General features: G+C 37.4%; 1 protein-coding gene across 7 annotated transcripts in view; it reads right to left on the minus strand.

Moving 5' to 3' along the window:
• OSBPL9 (oxysterol binding protein like 9) overlaps positions 1 to 20,058 on the minus strand; it is a 192,109-nt gene that overhangs the window by 149,369 nt on the left and 22,682 nt on the right. The window lies entirely within an intron of this gene.

Here is a 20,058-nt window from a genome sequence, read left to right on the forward strand (position 1 = left end):
TTAAGGATAGGAATTAGTTTCAAATGAATATGTTTTAAAGTGGTAGTGAGGATGCTGGTGCACCACTGGTAGAAATGTAAACTGGTGCACCCACTATAGAAAACAGTATTGGAGGTTCCTCAAAAAACTAAAAATACAAATACCATATGATCCAGTAATCCCACTTCTGGGTATTTATCCAAAGAAAACAAAAACACTGATTTGAAAGATACATGCACCCCTATGTTTACGGCATTATGTACAACTCCCAAGAAATTGAAGCAGCCTAAGTATGTATCAATAGATGAATAGGTAAAGAAGATATAGTGTGTGTGTGTGTGTGTGTGTGTGTGTACGTGCGCACACACACGCACACACACACACAGTGTGTATGCGTATTACTCAGTCATAACACAGTGGCGTATTACTCAGTCATAACAAAGAATGAAATCTTGCCATTTGTGACAACGTGGGTTGGCCTATGGGGTATTATGCTAAGTGAAATAAGTCAGACAGAGAAAGATAAATACCATACAACTTCATCTATACGTAAAATATAAAAAAACACAAACAGAAACAGACTCATAAATACAGAGAACTAGTGGTTGCCACAGGGGAAGAGGTAGGGGGATGGGCAAAATAGGTGAAAAGGATTAAGAGGTATAAACTTCCAGTTATAAAGTAAGTAAATCATGGGGATGAAAAGCACAGCATAGAGAACATAGTCAGTAATGTCATAATAACTTTGTATGGTGACAGATGGTAACTATACTTGCGGTAAGCAGTGAGTAATGTATATAAATGTTGAATCACTATGTTGTACACCTGAAACTAATATAATATTGAATGCCAACTATAAAAAAATAAAATGAAAACCTTTTATAGTCTATACAAATAAACCTAACCATAGAACTTTATGTGTGCCTTTAATGTAGCATATATTACACTATAATTTTCATTCCTCCTCATGCCCCTTGACTCTCACTCAGTGTTTCTCATATTTTAATGACTTTGAGAAACACCTAGAAGGCTAAGAATCACCCAAAGGTTTAAGATTCACTCCCAGATGATACCTCAGGCAGATAGAGGACCACATTTTGAGAAACATTGCTTTATCTCTTTTCAATTCCCCAAATGATTCACATTTGGGCATATCTCAGATTTGCCTCTGAGATATCTCATCCAGTGTTCCTCAGTTTGGAATATACTTGACCCTGATTTTCTGCCTTTCTGTCACTCATCAAGCACTTTTCCTTACCTCTGATTTGGATTCCTATCCTGGTTCTCAGAGTCTCCCATATATTTCCCTGTCATCGCATGCACCCTGTGCTATAATGGCTAGTTTACTTGTCTAAGTCACCCACAAGACTGCATATTCCTTAGAACAGTAGGAATTGTATCTGATTTATGCTCCAGAACAGTGTCTGCCACACATTAGATGCTCAAAAAATATTTACTAATGAAATACTGCTTACCTTTTAAGTCTCCCTTACTAGACTGAGCTGAGCAAAGGCTATATTCTGCATAATAAGCCTTGTGTTGATATTCAGTAAATATTCCTAAAATTAAATTTAGTCATGAGCAATAAAGTGAAACCTCAAATAATCAAAGTTTTAAGAAGATTTAACACCTCCACAACTGAAATTTTTCTGTACTCCCCTATGCAAGAGAGAAGTAAAACAAGACAATATCATAAAACTATGTTTTAAAGAAAACTGTTCCACTTTAAGCCACAGATGCCCCACATCCAATGTACTGAGCCACAGGCAAACTTCCAGCTATAAGATGACTATAAAGGATTTAACATACAACATGGTTACTATAGTTAACAATACTATATTGCATACTTAAAAGTTACTAATAAAGCAGATCTTAAAAGTCCTCACCCCCCCCACACACACACAAAGGTTAACTATGTGAGGTGATAGATAATGCTAACTAACCTTACTGTAGTTATCATTTTGCAATATATACATATATCAAATCATCACACTGTACACCTTAAACTTATACAATATTATAGTCAATTATATCTCAATAAAGCTGGAAAAAATAAATATTTCTTGGGGATATCTGCATGTCTGTACATAAAGATCTGCTTTATCCCTTTCATTGCCAACAGTACTTTCTATGAACATAGCCTATTTTTTCATTGATTCTAAACTTATGAATGTAACAATATCACAATGATAAATCAAAGTTGACTCTCTTCAAAAAAAAAAGTACTGAGCCATAGGAATTCACGTTCAAAAATGATTATTAAAGTATAGAAGACAGTCTTCTTTTATTCTACTTAAAATACAAGAAAGACCCATATATTTTATTAAAAAAAAAATTCAATACCAGGCACAGGTGTAAGAGTTCTTTGCTAATAATACAGTTAGCAAAAACACAGTTAACAAAAACATTCCCTAAACAAAAACCTTTACCATACCCTAGACTTATTTTCAAAAGTGTCAAGACAAACACAAAAATAATAATTAGGTTTGAAAATACTCAGTGAGAAATAGAATACAACTCAAGGTAAGAACCAACACATTCATCCTCAATTACTCTCCCACTTTAAAAAATATAATTATAGTAAACAGGAAAAGAGTAAGACAGGCCCCAATGATGGTATCACCGTTAGGGTTATGAATTAGTAAACACTGAAAGAAATAAGTGAAAATAATTAAAACAAATGTAACTAGAAACAATCAGACAAATCCAGAATGTGAAACATCCTACAAAATAATTGGCCTAGACTCTTTAAAAATGTCCAAAAAAGGGGAACCTGGGTGTCTCAGCTGGTTAAGCGTCTAACTTTGGCTGAGGTCATGATCTCACGGTTTGTGGGTTTGAGCCCCACATCAGGATCTCTGTTGTCAGCACAGAGCCTGCTTCGGATCCTCTGTCCCCTCTCTCTCTGCCCCTCCTTCCCTCCCTCCCTCCTTTCCTCTCTCTCCCTCTCTCAAAAATAAACATTAAAAATAAATAAAAACTTAAAATGTCCAAAAAAAAAAAAAAAGGACTAGCATGTAAATAATTGCAATACAATAAAAAATAAATTACATGAATACAGGCACAAAGTGATGTGAGCTACAGAAGCCTCCCTGCCATGAAAAAAGATTAGGGAAGGCAATACTGAAGGTTTCAGGTTTCAATCTGGGACTTAAAAAAAAAAAAAAAAAAAAAAAAAAAAAGATTCTAATAAAAAGAGAGGAGAGGTAGAAAGAAAAAGGCATTCCAATCCAAGGAAACAACACCAGCAAAGGCACAGTTACAGAAAACTCTACACACAAACTATTCATAAGAGAGTAGACTTACAGACCCAAGCACAGAGTGCAGAGGAACGGGGAAAAAGACAAGACTGAAAAAGAGATATTCCCCAATATTCATCCATTCTCCTCTTCTTCCTTTCAGTAATAAAACCTTCCACCCCAAGTTTTAACTGAACACATGGCTTTCCTGTTGGATATTACACTTCCAGCCTCCCTTTCAGGTAGATACAGGCTATTTATCTATATAATGTCCAGTGGGCTATGAATGGAAGAAATGTCTGTAACACATAATGCCTTTATTTTTACGTGTGAGAGAAAAAGCAAGCATGAGTGGGTTAGGGGCAGAAGGAGAGAGAATACCAAGTAAGCTCCATGGCCAGTGCAGAGCCCCATGGGAAGCTCGATCTTAGGACAGTGACCTGAGGTGAAGTAAGAGTCAGATGCTTAGGGGCGCCTGGGTGGCTCAGTCGGTTGAGCGTCCGACTTTGGCTCAGGTCATGATCTCATGGCTCATGAGTTCGAGCCCCACGTCGGGCTCTGTGCTGACAGCTCAGAGCCCGGAGCCCGGAGCCCAGAGCCCAGAGCCCAGAGCCCAGAGCCTGCTTCTGCTCCTGTCTCCCTCTCTCTCTGCCTCTCCTCCACTCAACACTCTGTCTCTCTCTCTCTCAAAAATAAATAAACATTAAAAAAAAAAAAAAAAAAAAAAGAGTCAGACGCTTAACCAATTGAGCCAGCCAGGTGCCCCTACATTGTGCTTTTAAAAGAAAACTGCTTACAGGGCTCCTGGCTGGCTCAGTCAGAATAGCATGTGACTCTTGATCTTGGGGTCATGAGTTTGAGCTCATGTTGGGTGTAGAGGTTACTAAAAAAATAAATAAATAAACTTAAAAAAAAAAAAAAAGAAAGAAAGAAATGCTTAAAAACCCATTTTTCTCAAGCGCACACGGAACATTCTCCAGGACAGACCACATGGTAGGCCATAAAACAAGCCTCAATAAATTTAAAAGGATGGAAACAATACAAAGCATGTTCTTTGATCATGATGTGTTAAAAGCAGAGCTCAATAACATTGGGAAATTCACAACTATGTGGAAATTAAATGATACTCTTCTAAATAATGAATGGGTCAAAGAAAAAAATCAGAAGGGAAATTAGAAAATATTTGCGATGTGAAATGAAAACAACATACCAATACTTATAGGAGATAGTGAAAGCAGTTCTTAGTGAGAAATTTATAACTGTAAAAGTCTACATTAAAAAAGAAAGATCTGAAATCAAGAACCTAACTTTTTACCTTAAGTAATAACACAAAGTAGAGCAAATAAATCTAAAGCAAGCAGAAGAAAGGAAATAATAAAGGTCACAGCAGAAATAAATGAAATTAGAAAATAGAAAAACCACAGAGAAAAATCAATGAAACCAAACACTGGTTCCTTGAAAAGATCAACAAAATGGGACAATTTAGCTTTACTAACCAAGAAAAAAAGAGGATTAACATTACTAAAATCAGGAATAAAAGAGGAGACATTACTAACAACCTTACAGAAACAAAAAGGAGTCTGACTAAAGAAGACAAAAAAATCTGAATAGACCTATATAACAAGAGATTGAACTAGTAACACATGGCTTTCCTGTTGGATATTACACTTCCAGCCTCCCTTTCAGGTAGATACAGGCTATTTATCTATATAATGTCCAGTGGGCTATGAATGGAAGAAATGTCTGTAACACATAATGCCTTTATTTTTACGTGTGAGAGAAAAAGAAAAGATTTAGAAAAGAAAAAAATTCATTTATAATATCAAAAAGAATTAAAATACTTAGTAACAAATTTAATTTTTAGAAATACAAGGCTTATACAATAAAAACTACAAAGTATCGTTGAGAGAAATTAAAGACCTAAATAAATGGAAAGACATCTCATGTTCAAGGAATGGAAGACTTAAAATTGTTACAATGTTACCTAAGAAAAGCCTTAGGCCCAGGTGGCTTCACTGAAAAATTCTATCAAATGTTTAAGGAACTAACAACCTTTCATACCTTTCCAAAATTTCAGAATGAACACTTTCCAACTTTTTCTATGAGTCTAGTGTTATTCTGATACCAAAACCAGACAAAGCTGTCACAAAAAAAGACCAACACCTACTGTGAATAAAGATGCAAAAATCCTTAGCCAAAATACTAGCAAACCAATCCCAGCAACATGCAAAAAGGATTATACAGCAAAATTATTATGGTCTAAATTTGTGTCTCCACCCCTCAAATTCATATGTTGAAATCCTAACCCTCATGATGATGGTATCAGGAAGTAGAACCTTTGGAATAGCCCTCATGAATGGAATTAGTGCCCTTATTTTTAAAAAAAAAAGCCTAGAAGAGCTCCCTTGCCCTTCCACAATGTGAGGTTACAGTGAAAAACAATGGTCATCTAAGAAGCAGGTCCTCATCAGACATTGAAACTACCACTGCCTTGATCTTGGACTTCCCGGCCTCCAGAACTGTGAGAAAAAATTTCTGTTGTTTATAATCTAACCAGTTCATGGTATTTTTGTTGTAGCAACCCAAACATACTAAGACAGTGACCAAGTGGGATTCATTCCAGGAATGCAAGGTTGGGTCAACATATAAAAATCATAATATGCTGTATTAATAAAATAAAGAACAAAAGTCACATGATCATCTCAAAAACAGGAAAACCACTTGACAAAATCCAACATTCTTTCATGATAAAACCACTCAACACTCTAGGAATGGAAAGTTACTTCTTCAACTTCATAAAGGGCACCTATGAAAACCCACAGCTAATGTAATAATTACCGGTAATGGACTAAAAGCTTTACACCTAAGAACAGGAACAAGACAAGGATGTCCTCTCTCATCACTTCTATTCAACACTGTACTGCAGGTTCTAGCTGGGAAAATTAGATAAGAAAAAGAAATAAAAGACATCCAGATTGGTAAGGAAGAAATGAAACTATTGGAAGGTGACAGAACCTATATACAGAAAATCCTAAGAAATCCACCAAAAAACTATTGGAGATAATAAATGAGTTCAGCAAATTTTCAGACCACAAGACCAATATATAAAAACCAATTGTGTTTCTATACTCTTGGAACAAAATATCTAAAAATGAAAAACAAACAAACAATTCCAGGTGTGCCTGGGTGGCTCAGTAGGTTAAGCATCTGACTTCAGCTCAGTTCATGATCTCACAGTTTGTGAGTTTGAGTCCCTGCATCAGGCTTTTCACTGACAGAGCAGAGCCTGCCTTGGATCCTCTGTCTCCCTCTCTCTCTGCCCCTCTTCCACTCATATGCTCTCTCTCTCTCTCTCTCTCTCTCTCTCTCAAAAAATAAACATTTTAAAAATTCATTTATAATATCAAAAAGAATTAAAATACTTAGTAACAAATTTAATTTTTAGAAATACAAGGCTTATACAATAAAAACTACAAAGTATCGTTGGGAGAAATTAAAGACCTAAATAAATGGAAAGACATCTCATGTTCAAGGAATGGAAGACTTAAAATTGTTACAATGGCAATACTCCCCAGATTGACATAATTCCTATGTGACAGATTTCACATAATCCCTTATCAAAATCCCAGCTGTCTTTTTTGCAGAAATTGATAAACTGATCCCAGAATAGCCAAAACAATCTTCAACAAAACAACAACAAAGTTGGAGAACTCATACTTCTCAATCTCAGAGCAATAAAAAACTAGAGTAACAAAGACAGTAATTAGAACAATGAAATAGAATTGAAAGTGTAGAAATAAACTCACACAGCTATGGTCAACTGATTTTTGACAAGGATGCCAAGATCATCTAATGGGGGAAAGAACAATTTTTCTAACAAAGAATACTGAGACAAATGGATATACCCCTATGCAAAAGAATAAAGATGGACCCCTACCCTATACCATATAAAACCATTATACTTATTAATAATAAGCTAAAACTATGAAACTTTTAGAAGAAAACATAGGTATAATTCTTTGTGACCTTGGATTACACAATGGTTTCTTAGTTATGACACCAAAGACACAAGCAACAAAAGAAAAACAAATTGAACATCAAACTTAAAAAAACACTTATGTGGGGTGCCTGGGTGGCTCAGTCGGTTAAGTGTCTGACTTTTGCTCAGGTCATGATCTCACAGTTTGTGAGTTCAAGCCCCGCCTTGGGCTCTGTGCTGACAGCTCAAAGCCTGAAGCCTGCTTCGGATTCTGTGTCTCCCTCTCTCTCTCTGCCCCTCCTCTGCTCACATTCTGTTTCTCTCTCTCTCTCAAAAATAAACATTAAACAAAAATTAAAAATAAAAACACTCATGCTTTTCAAAGGACACTATCAAGAAAGTGAAAAAACAAACCACAAAGTGGAAGAAAATATTTACAAATCATACATCTGGTAAGGAACTAGTATCTAGAATATATAAAAAACTTAAAATTCAACAATAAAGATAACCCAACTTAAAAATGAGTAAAGGGGGGGCGCCTGGGTGGCGTAGTCGGTTAAGCGTCCGACTTCAGCCAGGTCAAGATCTCGCGGTCCGTGAGTTCGAGCCCCGCGTCAGGCTCTGGGCTGATGGCTCGGAGCCTGGAGCCTGTTTCCGATTCTGTGTCTCCCTCTCTCTCTGCCCCTCCCCTGTTCATGCTCTGTCTCTCTCTGTCCCAAAAATAAATAAAAAACGTTGAAAAAAAAAAAATTAAAAAAAAAAAAAACAGCTCAGAGCCTGGAATCTGCTTCAGATTCTGTATCTCCTCCTCTGTCTGTCCCTCCCATGCTCATGCTCTCTCAATAATAAATAAACGTTAAAAAAAAAAATGTGTTTTTTTTTAAATGAGTAAAGGATTTGGATACTTCTCCTAAGAAAACCAAACTAACAAAATAATCTCAGCTGGTGATAAGCTAAGAAAATAAGGCAGGGTAATAATCAGAAAGCTGTTGTGGGAAAGTGGGGTTCTACTTTAACGCAGATTGTTTGGGAAGACTGTTAGAGGGTTCATATCTACACTGAGATTTAAATGAGAAAAGCCATTCAAGTGAAGAATCTGGGGGAAAGTTTCAGGCAGAAGGAAGAGCAGGAAAGGATTCATTAGTAGGCTTGCTCTCCCATTCTCAGCAAGGGCTATTTCAAATTGTCTCCATTCTCCCACCACACACTCTCCCTCAGCACATTTCCACTTGGCTTTCTCACAGGCATTTCAAACCCAACATGTCTGAAACCAACTCACGATTTTCTTTCTCAAATCCTATCTCTCATCCATCCAAAGTCCACCGCCCTACTTCTGTCTCCTAAAAATCTCTCAAATGCTTCTGTTTAATATCATCTCCACTGTAACCGCCCTAATTGAGACCTCCATAATCCATCCCCTATGCTGTATCACCTTCTAACTCCTCTCTCTTTATCTACTCTTCCTCTGCTCTAATCTTTCTCCATACAGTAGCCAGAGGAATCTTTTCAAAATATAAATCTGGGCAGGTCACTACCCTGATTAAAACCAAAATAAACAAGAGGCACTTGGGTGGCTCAGTCGGTTAAGCCTCTGACTCTTGATTTTAGGTCAGGTCATGATCTCATAGTTCCTGGGCTCAAGCCCCACATTGGGCTCCATGCTGACAGTGTGGAGTCTGCTTGGGATTCTCTCTCACCTTCTTTCTCTGGCCCTCCCCAACTCACTGTGCACTCTCTCTCTCTCTCTCAAGATAAATAATAAATAAACTTAAAAAAATAAACAAAATAAACAAAATAAATAAGAAAAAAATATTTCAAGGCTCTACACTGCTCTTAAGATAAAATCCAAATTTCGTAACTTATCCTCCTACAGAGACTGTTTGCCCTGGCCCCAGCCTACCTCTAAAGTCTCCATCATCCCTGCACCCCAGCCACACTGACCTTTCATTACCTGAACCAGCCAAGTGCCTTCCTGCCTTAGGACTTTTATATAGACTGTTCCCATTGCCTGAAGTGCTTTCACTGATCTAGTTTCACTTCATTAACTGGATAATTCCTATTCATCCCTCAGTTCCCTAAGAAGGCAACCTTTACCTGAAGACCTAGACTAGATTACATAATATTCTCACATAATATTCTTATTTTCCTTCATAGTACTGTGGAGAAAAAACTTCCCTGGATTTCTCAGTGTCGCTGTAAAAAGCCCAAGAGTTTGCCAACATTTCCACCTGCCTTATGAAGTCAGGGATTTGTTGTTTTCCCCATCTGAAAGAATAATAAAACTTCTTCTATTTCCCATAGACAGTTAAAAGGTCAAAGCCTGGAGTAGGTCCCTAGGCTGAGCCCCCAAGGCACCAGGAAGAGGGTACCAAGTATCTCCCTAGGTATTTACATGAAAGAAAGAAAGAAAGAAAGAAAGAAAGAAAGAAAGAAAGAAAGAAAGAAAGAAAGAAAATGAAGCCTCAGAACTGAAAAAGGTCTCTAGTCTGTAAAAACAGAGACCCACAAGGCTATCTGGCTCCAGGAAAGATTTTACTTGTATACCAAGTTAGATATGCAAGTAAAGGGCTGAAGTTAGGATTTAGGCTTCTTACCTTTCGAAGGCAATCTTTTCAGGAGGGCAGAGGGACAGTTGCCTCTTTACCCTTCAAAAGTAGAGAAAACTCATTTTTCCTCATCTCTCACATACATCTACTTGGCTATATGTGTAGGACAATTGATGTGGCTCTTATGACACTGCCCTAGGGGTAAGGGCTTGGACTAGGGCAGAAGGAAGCCAATACTCTTATGCTTATGAAATCTGTCTCTCACCCAGAATACCTCATGTGTGTGCAATCAGGATAAAATTAATAAAAAGGAATATTAAAAATATACCAAATATGTAAATAATAATTAACTGAAATTACTTATTTGAAGTTCATCATCCCTGTTAGCCTATAAATTCTAAGAGAATAATCTAATAATACAGTAAAGATTCAAAAACATTTGTTGAATGATAGGAAGGCTGTACATACATGCAGACAGCCATTTTAAGTTTCAATAAATAAAGCCTGTAACCATATATATTATGTCTTAACAGCAAGTACTCTGAAGCTTCTATTATTATTTTGGTTACATTGTTGAGCAAACTAAAATAAAGCTGTTAAATTAGCTGCCGTAGTACAAATTAAATTTCACAGCTTTTAGTCTGTTACTAAGTCTGTTAAGCCTGCCTCAAAGGAAAAGAACCTCTGTCCTTTATGCTACCATCTTCATATCTGCTTGACACTTAGATATTTATCTTGGCATTGACTGCTGCTCCCAGGAAGTCAAGGAACAAAGCCTAACCCCCACCTGTTTTGATAACAAAACAGTCAGGGATATATAATCAGCACATTCATAATAAGCCCCTGCTAAGAGGAAATCTAGGCTGTGGTTAAGCAACCAAAAGAAGGTGACTGCAGAATAAAGGACCTTGTAGGGAAAATTACTAAATTAACAAAACCAGAAACAGTTCTCCTTCTCTCACAGAAGTAAGTTTCTTAAAGGGTCACATAGGTGTATCAGAAAGAATTTACACTGCCAAAATTAAATGCACAAACTATTTGAGAATATAACTTGTTTAGGTAGGCTCACTTAATGAGAGGGACACCTGTATCCACAGAGATATTTATCATCTCTTTCACTCCAAACCCACTAACAACCACCACTACTCACCCCCCACACACTCTCCCAATGACCACTTTAGGGAAAATGACAAAAGCCCAGCAGACTAATGAAAAATACATATTATGTTATCTTCCTCCTAGTTAAAAACAAATGGACTTCACTTTACATATAAATCACACTATGTGATTATAATTTCAGCAGTTCATCAGGAAGTTATCAATGAAGACTCCATTAACTGTTAAATAGAAAATAATGTAATTTCAACCTCAAGTTGCTTTTTTTTTTTTTTTTTGAGAGAGAGGGCACAAGTGAGCGAGGGCACAGGGGTGGGGGTGGGGAGTGAGAGAGAGAAGCAGGGCTAACCCAAAGCGGGGCTCGTGCTCACCAGAGTGAGCTCACCCGAAGCATGGCTCAAGCTCACCCACCATGGAACTCAAACTCCCAAACCATGAAATCATGACCAGAGCTGAAGTCAAATGCTTAGCAACTGAACCATCCAGGCACCCTCACGTTGCTTTAAAATGCTTTGTGGACAGGTCAATAATCACTGAGGGATGCTACTCAATTTTATTTTTAAATAAACCTTCTGATCTATCAGCCTGCAGGGGGAAAGGAAAGCTTTTCTTTCATCTGAGAATTACAGAATCTTGCAAAAATTGTTATAAAACATGGGATCTGAAATTAGTTGTGAAATGAGTATTAGGAAACAAACAAAAAGTCCCAAAATCAGAGTGGTGTGACAATAATGACCTGCATTCTCAATTCTTAACTTACAGAGTTGTCTGTCTGTTCTGTCCATTTATTAAATCCTTAGGAAAAGGTTATTCTGAGGACACTGAGAATTATGAGCTGAATGTCAAGTCTTAAATCAGCTTAATGTACAATTGCTTCTCAAAAAGAGGTTAACACAATCTAGCAGAGCCTCTTAATTGTTACACACGAGATATATTTTATTACTTTATCTGAACTTCAGTGTACCACATAAAAAACATCTTCTGAAAGGATGGCTACATATATTTCAAAGTAATTTAAATTAAGAACAGCTCAAAATAGTCTCCAGTTAGGCTTCTAAGGTTATAGACACATGAAATCATTATTAAAATGTAAAAAATTCAGGGGTGCCTCGGTGGCTCAATTGGTTAAGCGTCAACTCGGTTCATTATCTCCTGGCTCATGAGTTCGAGCCCCACATCGGGCTCTGTGCTAACAGCTCAGAGCCTGGAACGTGCTTCAGATTCTGTGTCTCCCTCTCTTCCTGCCCCTCCTCCACTCACACTCTGCCTCTCACTCCTTCAAAATAAATAAACATTTTTAAAAAATTAAAAAATAAAGAATAAAACATACAAAATTTGTGGCACCTGAGTGGCTCAGTTGGTTGAACACCCGACTTAGGCTCAGGTCATGATCTTGCAGTTCATGAGTTCAAGCCCAGAGTAAGGCTCTGTGCTGACAGCTTGGAGCCTGGAGCCTGCTTCAGATTCTGTGTCTCCTTCTCTCTCTGACCCTCCCCCCCCCGCCCCGCCACAATCTCAAAAAAACATTAAAAAAAATTTTTTTAATAATAAAATGTACAAAATTATTTCAATCTCTCAATCATATATGTGCTTTTTAAAAAAGAAAAGGAAGTACTATTTCTAGGAAAAAATTACATTAAGTAAGCATACCCAGAGATATATAATTTACATTACCCTATAAACAGTACAGTTTAATGATATACCATGGGCTGTAGAGTGAAAGAGATAAGATTTTGAATTTCTGCCCTGCCAACTTGATAGAAGTGTGACTCTGGGCTAAGCGGCAAGTTCCCTAAGCTATTGTTTTCATAGGATCATTACAAGTACTGAGTTAAAACAAATCACTTAGCATAACATCTGGCACAAGATTCATGACCCTTCCTTGCTTCTACCTTAAATATTGCAGGAGATGCACAATCATTTCCTCTGAGCCTAAGCTAACCCTGTGTCCTTTAGACCATACTTTCAGGCATTTCTCCTAGCATCAGCTCAGTCCCCTCTATACACGCTACACACACACACACACACACACACACACACACACACACACACCTGCTTTAGTAATAATACATAGCCCCTACAAAAATAAGCAACTAAACAAAGCATAATGTTTTCCTCCTTCATGCTCACACACTTCCTTTGTGGATTCTTTCCCACTCCAGCTTCTATACTCAGGTACAATTTATTATATTCTATTCAATTTATGGCTATTGCTAGTTCACTAGTTATTATAATTGTTACATCTCATTTTCTTGCCAAACAGTGGGTTTGATTATCATTGTATTACTATTATTCCCACCCTATCTTACAGAACTTAATCGATGCCTAGAACCTAGAAGGTATGAGATAAATGTCTGCTAAGTGAATAGCCCCAGCTTCCTCTCCCTGGCATGCCACTCATTCAACAAACATAATTCACTCAAAATAGGCCCATTCATTCCCAATTTAGTATTCAACAATTCTGAGTAAAACAGGTGAAACTTTTTCCCCATTTCTAATGCCTTTACATCTCTTTTTAAAAAATTTTTTAATGTTTATTTTTTGAGACAGAGAGAGATAGAGACAGAGCACAAGCAAGGGAGGGGCAGACAGGGAGACAGAGAATCTGGAGAAGGCTCCAGGCTCCAAGCTGTCAGCACAGAGCCTGACACAGGGCTCAAACCCACGAACCGTGAGATCATGATCTGGGCAGAAGTCGGATGCTTAACCCATTAAACCACCCAGGCGCCCCCTTTACATCTCTTTTAAACAAATTTTTTACAATTATACTTAAAAATACTACCATAAAACAACTAAAGAGCAATACAAATTTCTAACGTTAGGTAAGCACTAAATCAAAGTACCAAAGTAACCACTTAGTTATATCTTCATTATAACTAGTTAACTGTACCTCCAACAGGACTATAAAGATTAGTTCAGCATATTCCAGCATACACTAACTCAAAAGTATCTTAAGTTTATGAATTAACTAACTCACAAAATCTAATTTGGTGTTGGTACATACTGCCACCAATGAAAACTTGTTTAATTGGAAATATAACTATGGATTTACTCTGCTTCACAAAGCAACTGAGCCTGGAAAAGTTTTACACGAACACATTCAAAATTCAGAGGGGGTTGGGGCACCTGGGTGGCTCAGTCAGTTGAGCGTCCAACTTCGGCTCAGGTCACGATCTCACAGTTCGACCCTGTATTGGGCTCTGTGCTGACAGCTCAGAGCCTGCAGCCTGTTTTGAATTCTGTGTCTCCCTCTCTCTCTGCCCCTCCCTTGCTCACTCTCTGTCTCTCAAAAATAAATAAATGTTAAAAAAAAATTCACAGGGGGTTTGCCATTTAAACTAATTCTACAATCCTTTTATAAAGCAAAAAATGCCTCCCCAAACTTGTTATATAAAGACAGTTAAATTCTGGGGTGCCTGCTGTTGGTGGGAATGCAAATTGGTGCAGCCGCTCTGGAAAGCAGTGTGGAGGTTCCTCAGAAAATTAAAAATTGACCTACCCTATGACCCAGCAATAGCACTGCTAGGAATTTACCCAAGGGATACAGGAGTACTGATGCATAGGGGCACTTGTACCCCAATGTTTATAGCAGCGCTCTCAACAATAGCCAAATGATGGAAAGAGCCTAAGTGTCCATCAACTGATGAGTGGATAAAGAAATTGTGGTTTATATACACAATGGAATACTACGTGGCAATGAGAAAGAATGAAATATGGCCTTTTGTAGCAACATGGATGGAACTGGAGAGTGTGATGCTAAGTGAAATAAGCCATACAGAGAAAGACAGATACCATATGGTTTCACTCTTATGTGGATCCTGAGAAACTTAACAGAAACCCATGGGGGAGGGGAAGGAAAAAAAAAAAAAAAAGAGGTTTGAGTGGGAGAGAGCCAAAGCATAAGAGACTGTTAAAAACTGAGAACAAACTGAGGGTTGATGGGGGGTGGGAGGGAGGGGAGGGTGGGTGATGGGTATTGAGGAGGGCACCTTTTGGGATGAGCACTGGGTGTTGTATGGAAACCAATTTGACAATAAATTTCATATATTGAAAAATAAATAAATAAATAAATAAATAAATAAATTCTGGGGTGCCTGGGTAGCTCAGTCAGTTAAGTGTTTGACTTCAGCTCAGGTCATGATCTTGCAGTTCATGAGCTCAAGCCTAAGCTAACCCTGTGCACATCAGGCCATCTGTTCTGATGATGCAGAACCTGCTTGGGATTCTCTCTCTCCTCTCTCTCTGTGGCTCCCCTGCTTGTGCTTTCTCTCTGTCTCTTTTTCTCTCTGATAAATAAACTTAAAAAAAATTAAAGACACTTAAATTCTTATTTGAATGTTAATTTTACTTTGCTCGAAATAAATTAAATCTGTATTAAAAAGATCAAGTAACACAACTATATGGTCAACTAATCTTTGACAAAACATGAAAGAATATCCAATGGAAAAAAAAAGTCCCTTCCACAAACGGTTAGGAAAACTGGACAGCAACATGCAGAAGAATGAAACTGGACCACTTTCTTATACCATATGCAAAAACAAATTCAAAATGGATTAAAGACCTAAATGCGAGCCAGGAAACGATTGAAATCCTAGAGAACACAAGCAACAACCACTTTGACCTCGGCTGGAGCAGTTTCATATTAGACATGTTACTGAAGGCAAGGGAAACAAAAGGAAAAATGAACTATGGGACTTCATCAAGATAAAAAGATTCTACATAGAGAAGGAAACAATCAACAAAACTGAGAGGCAACCAACGGAATGGGAAAAGAAATTTGCAAACAACATATCTGATAAAGGGTTAGTATCCAAAATCTATAAAGAACTTAACAAACTCAACACCCAAAAGACAAATAACCCAGTGAAGAAAAGGACAGAAGACATGAAGAGACATCTTTCCAAAGAAGACATCCAGATGGCTAACAGACATATGAAAAGATGTTCAACATCACTCATCATCACGGAAATACAAATGAAAACCACAATGAGATATCACCTCACACCTGTCAGAATGGCTAAAATTAACAGCACAAGTAACAACAGGTGTTGGTGAGGATGCCAAGAAAGGGAACCCTCTTGCACTGCTGATGGGAATGCAAACTGGTGCAGCCACTCTGGAGAACAGTATGGCAGTTCCTCAAAAAGGGAAAAACAGAACTACCCTGTGACCTAGCAATTGCTCTGCTATTTACCCAAAGGATACAAAAATACAGATTCAAAGGGGTACATGCACCCTGATGTTTAAAGCAGCATTGTCAACAACAGCCAAACTGTGGAAAGAGCCTAAATGTCCACTGACTGGTGAATAAAGAAGATGTGGTATATATACAATGGAATATTACCCAGCCATCAAAAAGAGTGAAATCTTGCCATTTGCAACAATGTGGATGGAGCTAAAGTGTATTATGCTAAAAGAAATAAGTCAATCAGAGAAAGACAAATACCATATGATTTCACTGAAATGTAGAATTTAAGAAACAAAACAGATAAACATATGGGAAGGGGGGAAGAAGAGAGAAGGAAACAAACCAACAAGAGACTCTTAAATAGAACAAACTGAGGGTTGATGGAGGGAGGTGGATAGGTGATGTTAGATGAGTGATGAGTATTAAGGAGGGCACTTGTTATAACGAGCACTGGGTACTCTATGTAAATGAAGAATCACTGAATTCTACTCCTGAAACCAATATTGCACTGTATGTTAACTAGAATTTAAATTAAAAAACATAAGACATCCAGATGGCCAAATGACACATGAAAAAATGCTCAGCATCACTCATCATCAGGGAAATACAAATTAAAACCACAATGAGGTACCACCTCAAACCAGTCAGAATGGCTAACATTAACAACTCAGGCAACAACAGATGTCGGCAAGGATGTGGTGAAAGAGGATCTCTTTTGCACTGTTGGTGGGAATGCAAACTAGTGCCACTCTGGAAAATGGTATGAGGTTCCTCAAAAAAATTAAAAATAGAACTACCCAATGACCCAGCAATTGCACTACTAGGTATTTATCCAAGGGATACAGGTGTGCCGTTTCAAAGGGGCACATGCACCCCAATGTTTACAGCAGTGTTATCAACAATAGCCAAAGTATGGAAAGAGCCCAGATGTCCATCTACAGATGAATGGATAAAGAAGATGTGATATATATATACAATGGAGTATTACCCAGCAATCAAAAAGAATGAAATCTTACCATTTGCAACTACGTGGATGGAACTAGAGGGTATTATGCCTAGCAAAATTAGTCAGAGAAAGACAAATATCATATGACTTCATTCATTCATTCATACAAGGAATTTAAGATACAAAACAGATGAACATAAAGGAAGCAAAATTAATATAAAAACAGGGACAGGGACAAAACGTAAGAGACTCTTAAATATAGAGAACAGAGGGTTGTTGGAGGGGTTGTGGGAAAGGAATGGGCTAAATGGGTAAGGGGCATTAAGGAATCTACTCTTGAAATCATTGTTGCACTATATGCTAACTTGGATGTAAATTTAAAACTTAATTAATTAATTAAATTAAAATTAAAAAAATAAAAACACAAACTCAAAAAAATAAATTTTGAAAAGTAAAATAAAAATAAAAAGATCAAGTAAGAGTCTCATCTAACATGCTCTGATGCTCTCATATCTAAAAGTAAGGTCTCCTGGGGCACCTGGGTGACTTAGTTAAGCGTACAACATCAGCTCAGGTCATGATTTCACGGTTTGTGAGCTTGAGCCCTGCATCGGGCTCTCTGCTGTCAGCCCAGAGCCTACTTTAGATCCTCTGTGTTGCTCTCTGCCCCTCCCCCAATGGTTCTCTCCCTCAAAAGTAAGTAAATAAACTTAAAAAAAAAATTGGCATCCCATACAGCTTGCTTTCAGAGAGTATATGCACTAACACACTAACCAGAAAGCCTAAGAATACAGTCTCCTTAACAGTTATATTTCTTGTTATGAATAAATTGGAATACTAGTTTATATAACAGTAAACACAATGTATAGTTAGCGAATATATGTCAAACACTGTCATAAACTTTAGCTTTTTGTTAACATTTACTGAGCACTTCTATGCCAGACACTATGCTAGTGCTTTAAGCACAATTTTATTTAATTCTCACATCAGTCTTATAAATTCTTTTTATTATATCCATTTTATAATTGAGGAAGCAAAGGTTCAGAAAAGTAACTTCCCATGGACTCATGAACAACACATGGGAGATACAGGATTCATATCCAAGTTTAACTCCAAAGGCCATGAATTTCTACCAGTTACTATAAATCTGGTTAAGTCCTCCTTCAAAGATTTTCTGAAGGCTGATTGTCAAATCAGCAATCGTGAATTCAGTAGTATAAATGTCACCCTATAAAGCCTCACAGCAGTACCTCAGTAGGTGTACCCCTGCCTTCTGAACTACCTCTGGCCTATAAACCCTAGGTCACTAGATAATAAATTCAGGTCCACATCCCTTATCTGAGAACTCTGTTCATACATGTTTTGAAATTCACTATTTTAGAAAAATAATACAGTATCCATATAGTACATACACTGTGTCATACCTGAACTGGGATCTAGGGTATCAAGCATTTAATTAATTTCACAATCAGGCATATTAATATTTCTGTAGTACAACATATATTTACACTAACTATGATAAAGACCATAAATACCCACACAGTTCAAGACAGGCTTTACTTCCAAATGAGAATATAATAAATTTAGGGAAAAAACTTTTGGAATTCAAAGATTAAGAAATTTCAAGGGCAGCTGGGCAGCTCAGTCACTGGGGCATCTTGACTCTTGATTTCAGCTCTGGTCATGATCTCACTGCCATGAAACTGAGCATCATGTCAGGCTCCATGCTGAGTGTGAAGCCTGCTTGAGATTCTCTCCATCCCATTCCCTCTCACTCTGCCCCTCCCCCACTCATGGTCTCAGTCTCTCTCTCTCTCTCTCTCTCAAAAAATTTTTAATAAATAAATGTGAAATTTCAAAATTGCAGTAAAGGATTGTGGGCTTATATTTTGATCTAATGACCTATTACATTGTGAAGTCCCAGGTCTTTCACTATTTCTTAAAAAAGATCATTTTATCTTCAAGTCAGAATTTTAAGCCAACAGATCAGTGAAAAGAATGACTTTCACAAGGTTTAATTAAGCACAGCTATGATGACTTGCAGTTGTCACATTCTTTCTAAATACTAAATATAGCCTAAATTCTGTAAATTAAGTTATGTTAATATATGTAGACCTCAAGGTAAATTTTCTATTTTTGCTTTGTTTCTCAAATACTGCCCAAAATACTAAATAATAATTGTTATTTCACAAAAAAATGATTGAAGAAATAATGGAGACATGCATGTTAAACTCCAGGTGGTTTGTGTTGTATATTAGTACAGTGCAGTGATAATCCATTATTATCATTCAACTTCACTTCTGTAACAAAACTTTTCTAGGAATGTTTTTCCTCATTTGGCAAAGACCAAGTCAGGGCCCAAGATAATAAGGTCATGAGAAGACAAGCAGTAAGAAGAACATTACAAAAATTTGAAGATAGGAGAATTTGTACAACATACAAAATAATTAGCATCAACAAGAGTCAGAACCACAGACTTTTGTAGTCTTTGTCCTAATTCTAAGACACATCCTCAGGCCCCAATTTAGAATGGAGCTATACTCCAAAAGCTCCTGTTCAAATGGAGACTGGAACTAAGAACAAATATTTGTAAAGAAACTGGTAAAAATAGTTCCCAAGAATTCCAGAGGTATGGCTAAGGGCTTAAGAAATTTTCAAGGACTTTGGGGCGCCTCGGTGACTCAGTGGGTTAAGACTCTTCATTTCAGCTCAGGTCATGATTTCACGGTTCATGGGTCTAGCCACGCACTGGGGTCTGTGCTGACAGCATGGAGCCTGCTTGGAATTCTCTCTCTCCCTCTCTCTCTCTGCCCCTCCCCACTTCACAAAATAAATATATTTTTTTAATGCTTTAAAAAAAAAAAGAAAGAAATTTTCAAGTGTTTTTTCCTCCCTAAGGAAAAAAAAACAAAAAACCTCAAGGCCACCTGGCTATATGCATAGGTGAAAACATCCCTCATGACCTTCTAAAATGAGACCACTTAGACTGAATGTTTGTGTGTTACCATATATGGGAGACAAAGAAGTAAAAAATATACAAAAAACTAAGCCACATGGCATTTGGG

Source organism: Panthera onca, chromosome C1, assembly GCF_046562875.1.
Source record: "Panthera onca isolate mPanOnc1 chromosome C1, mPanOnc1 haplotype 2, whole genome shotgun sequence".
Lineage (NCBI taxonomy): Eukaryota > Metazoa > Chordata > Mammalia > Carnivora > Felidae > Panthera > Panthera onca.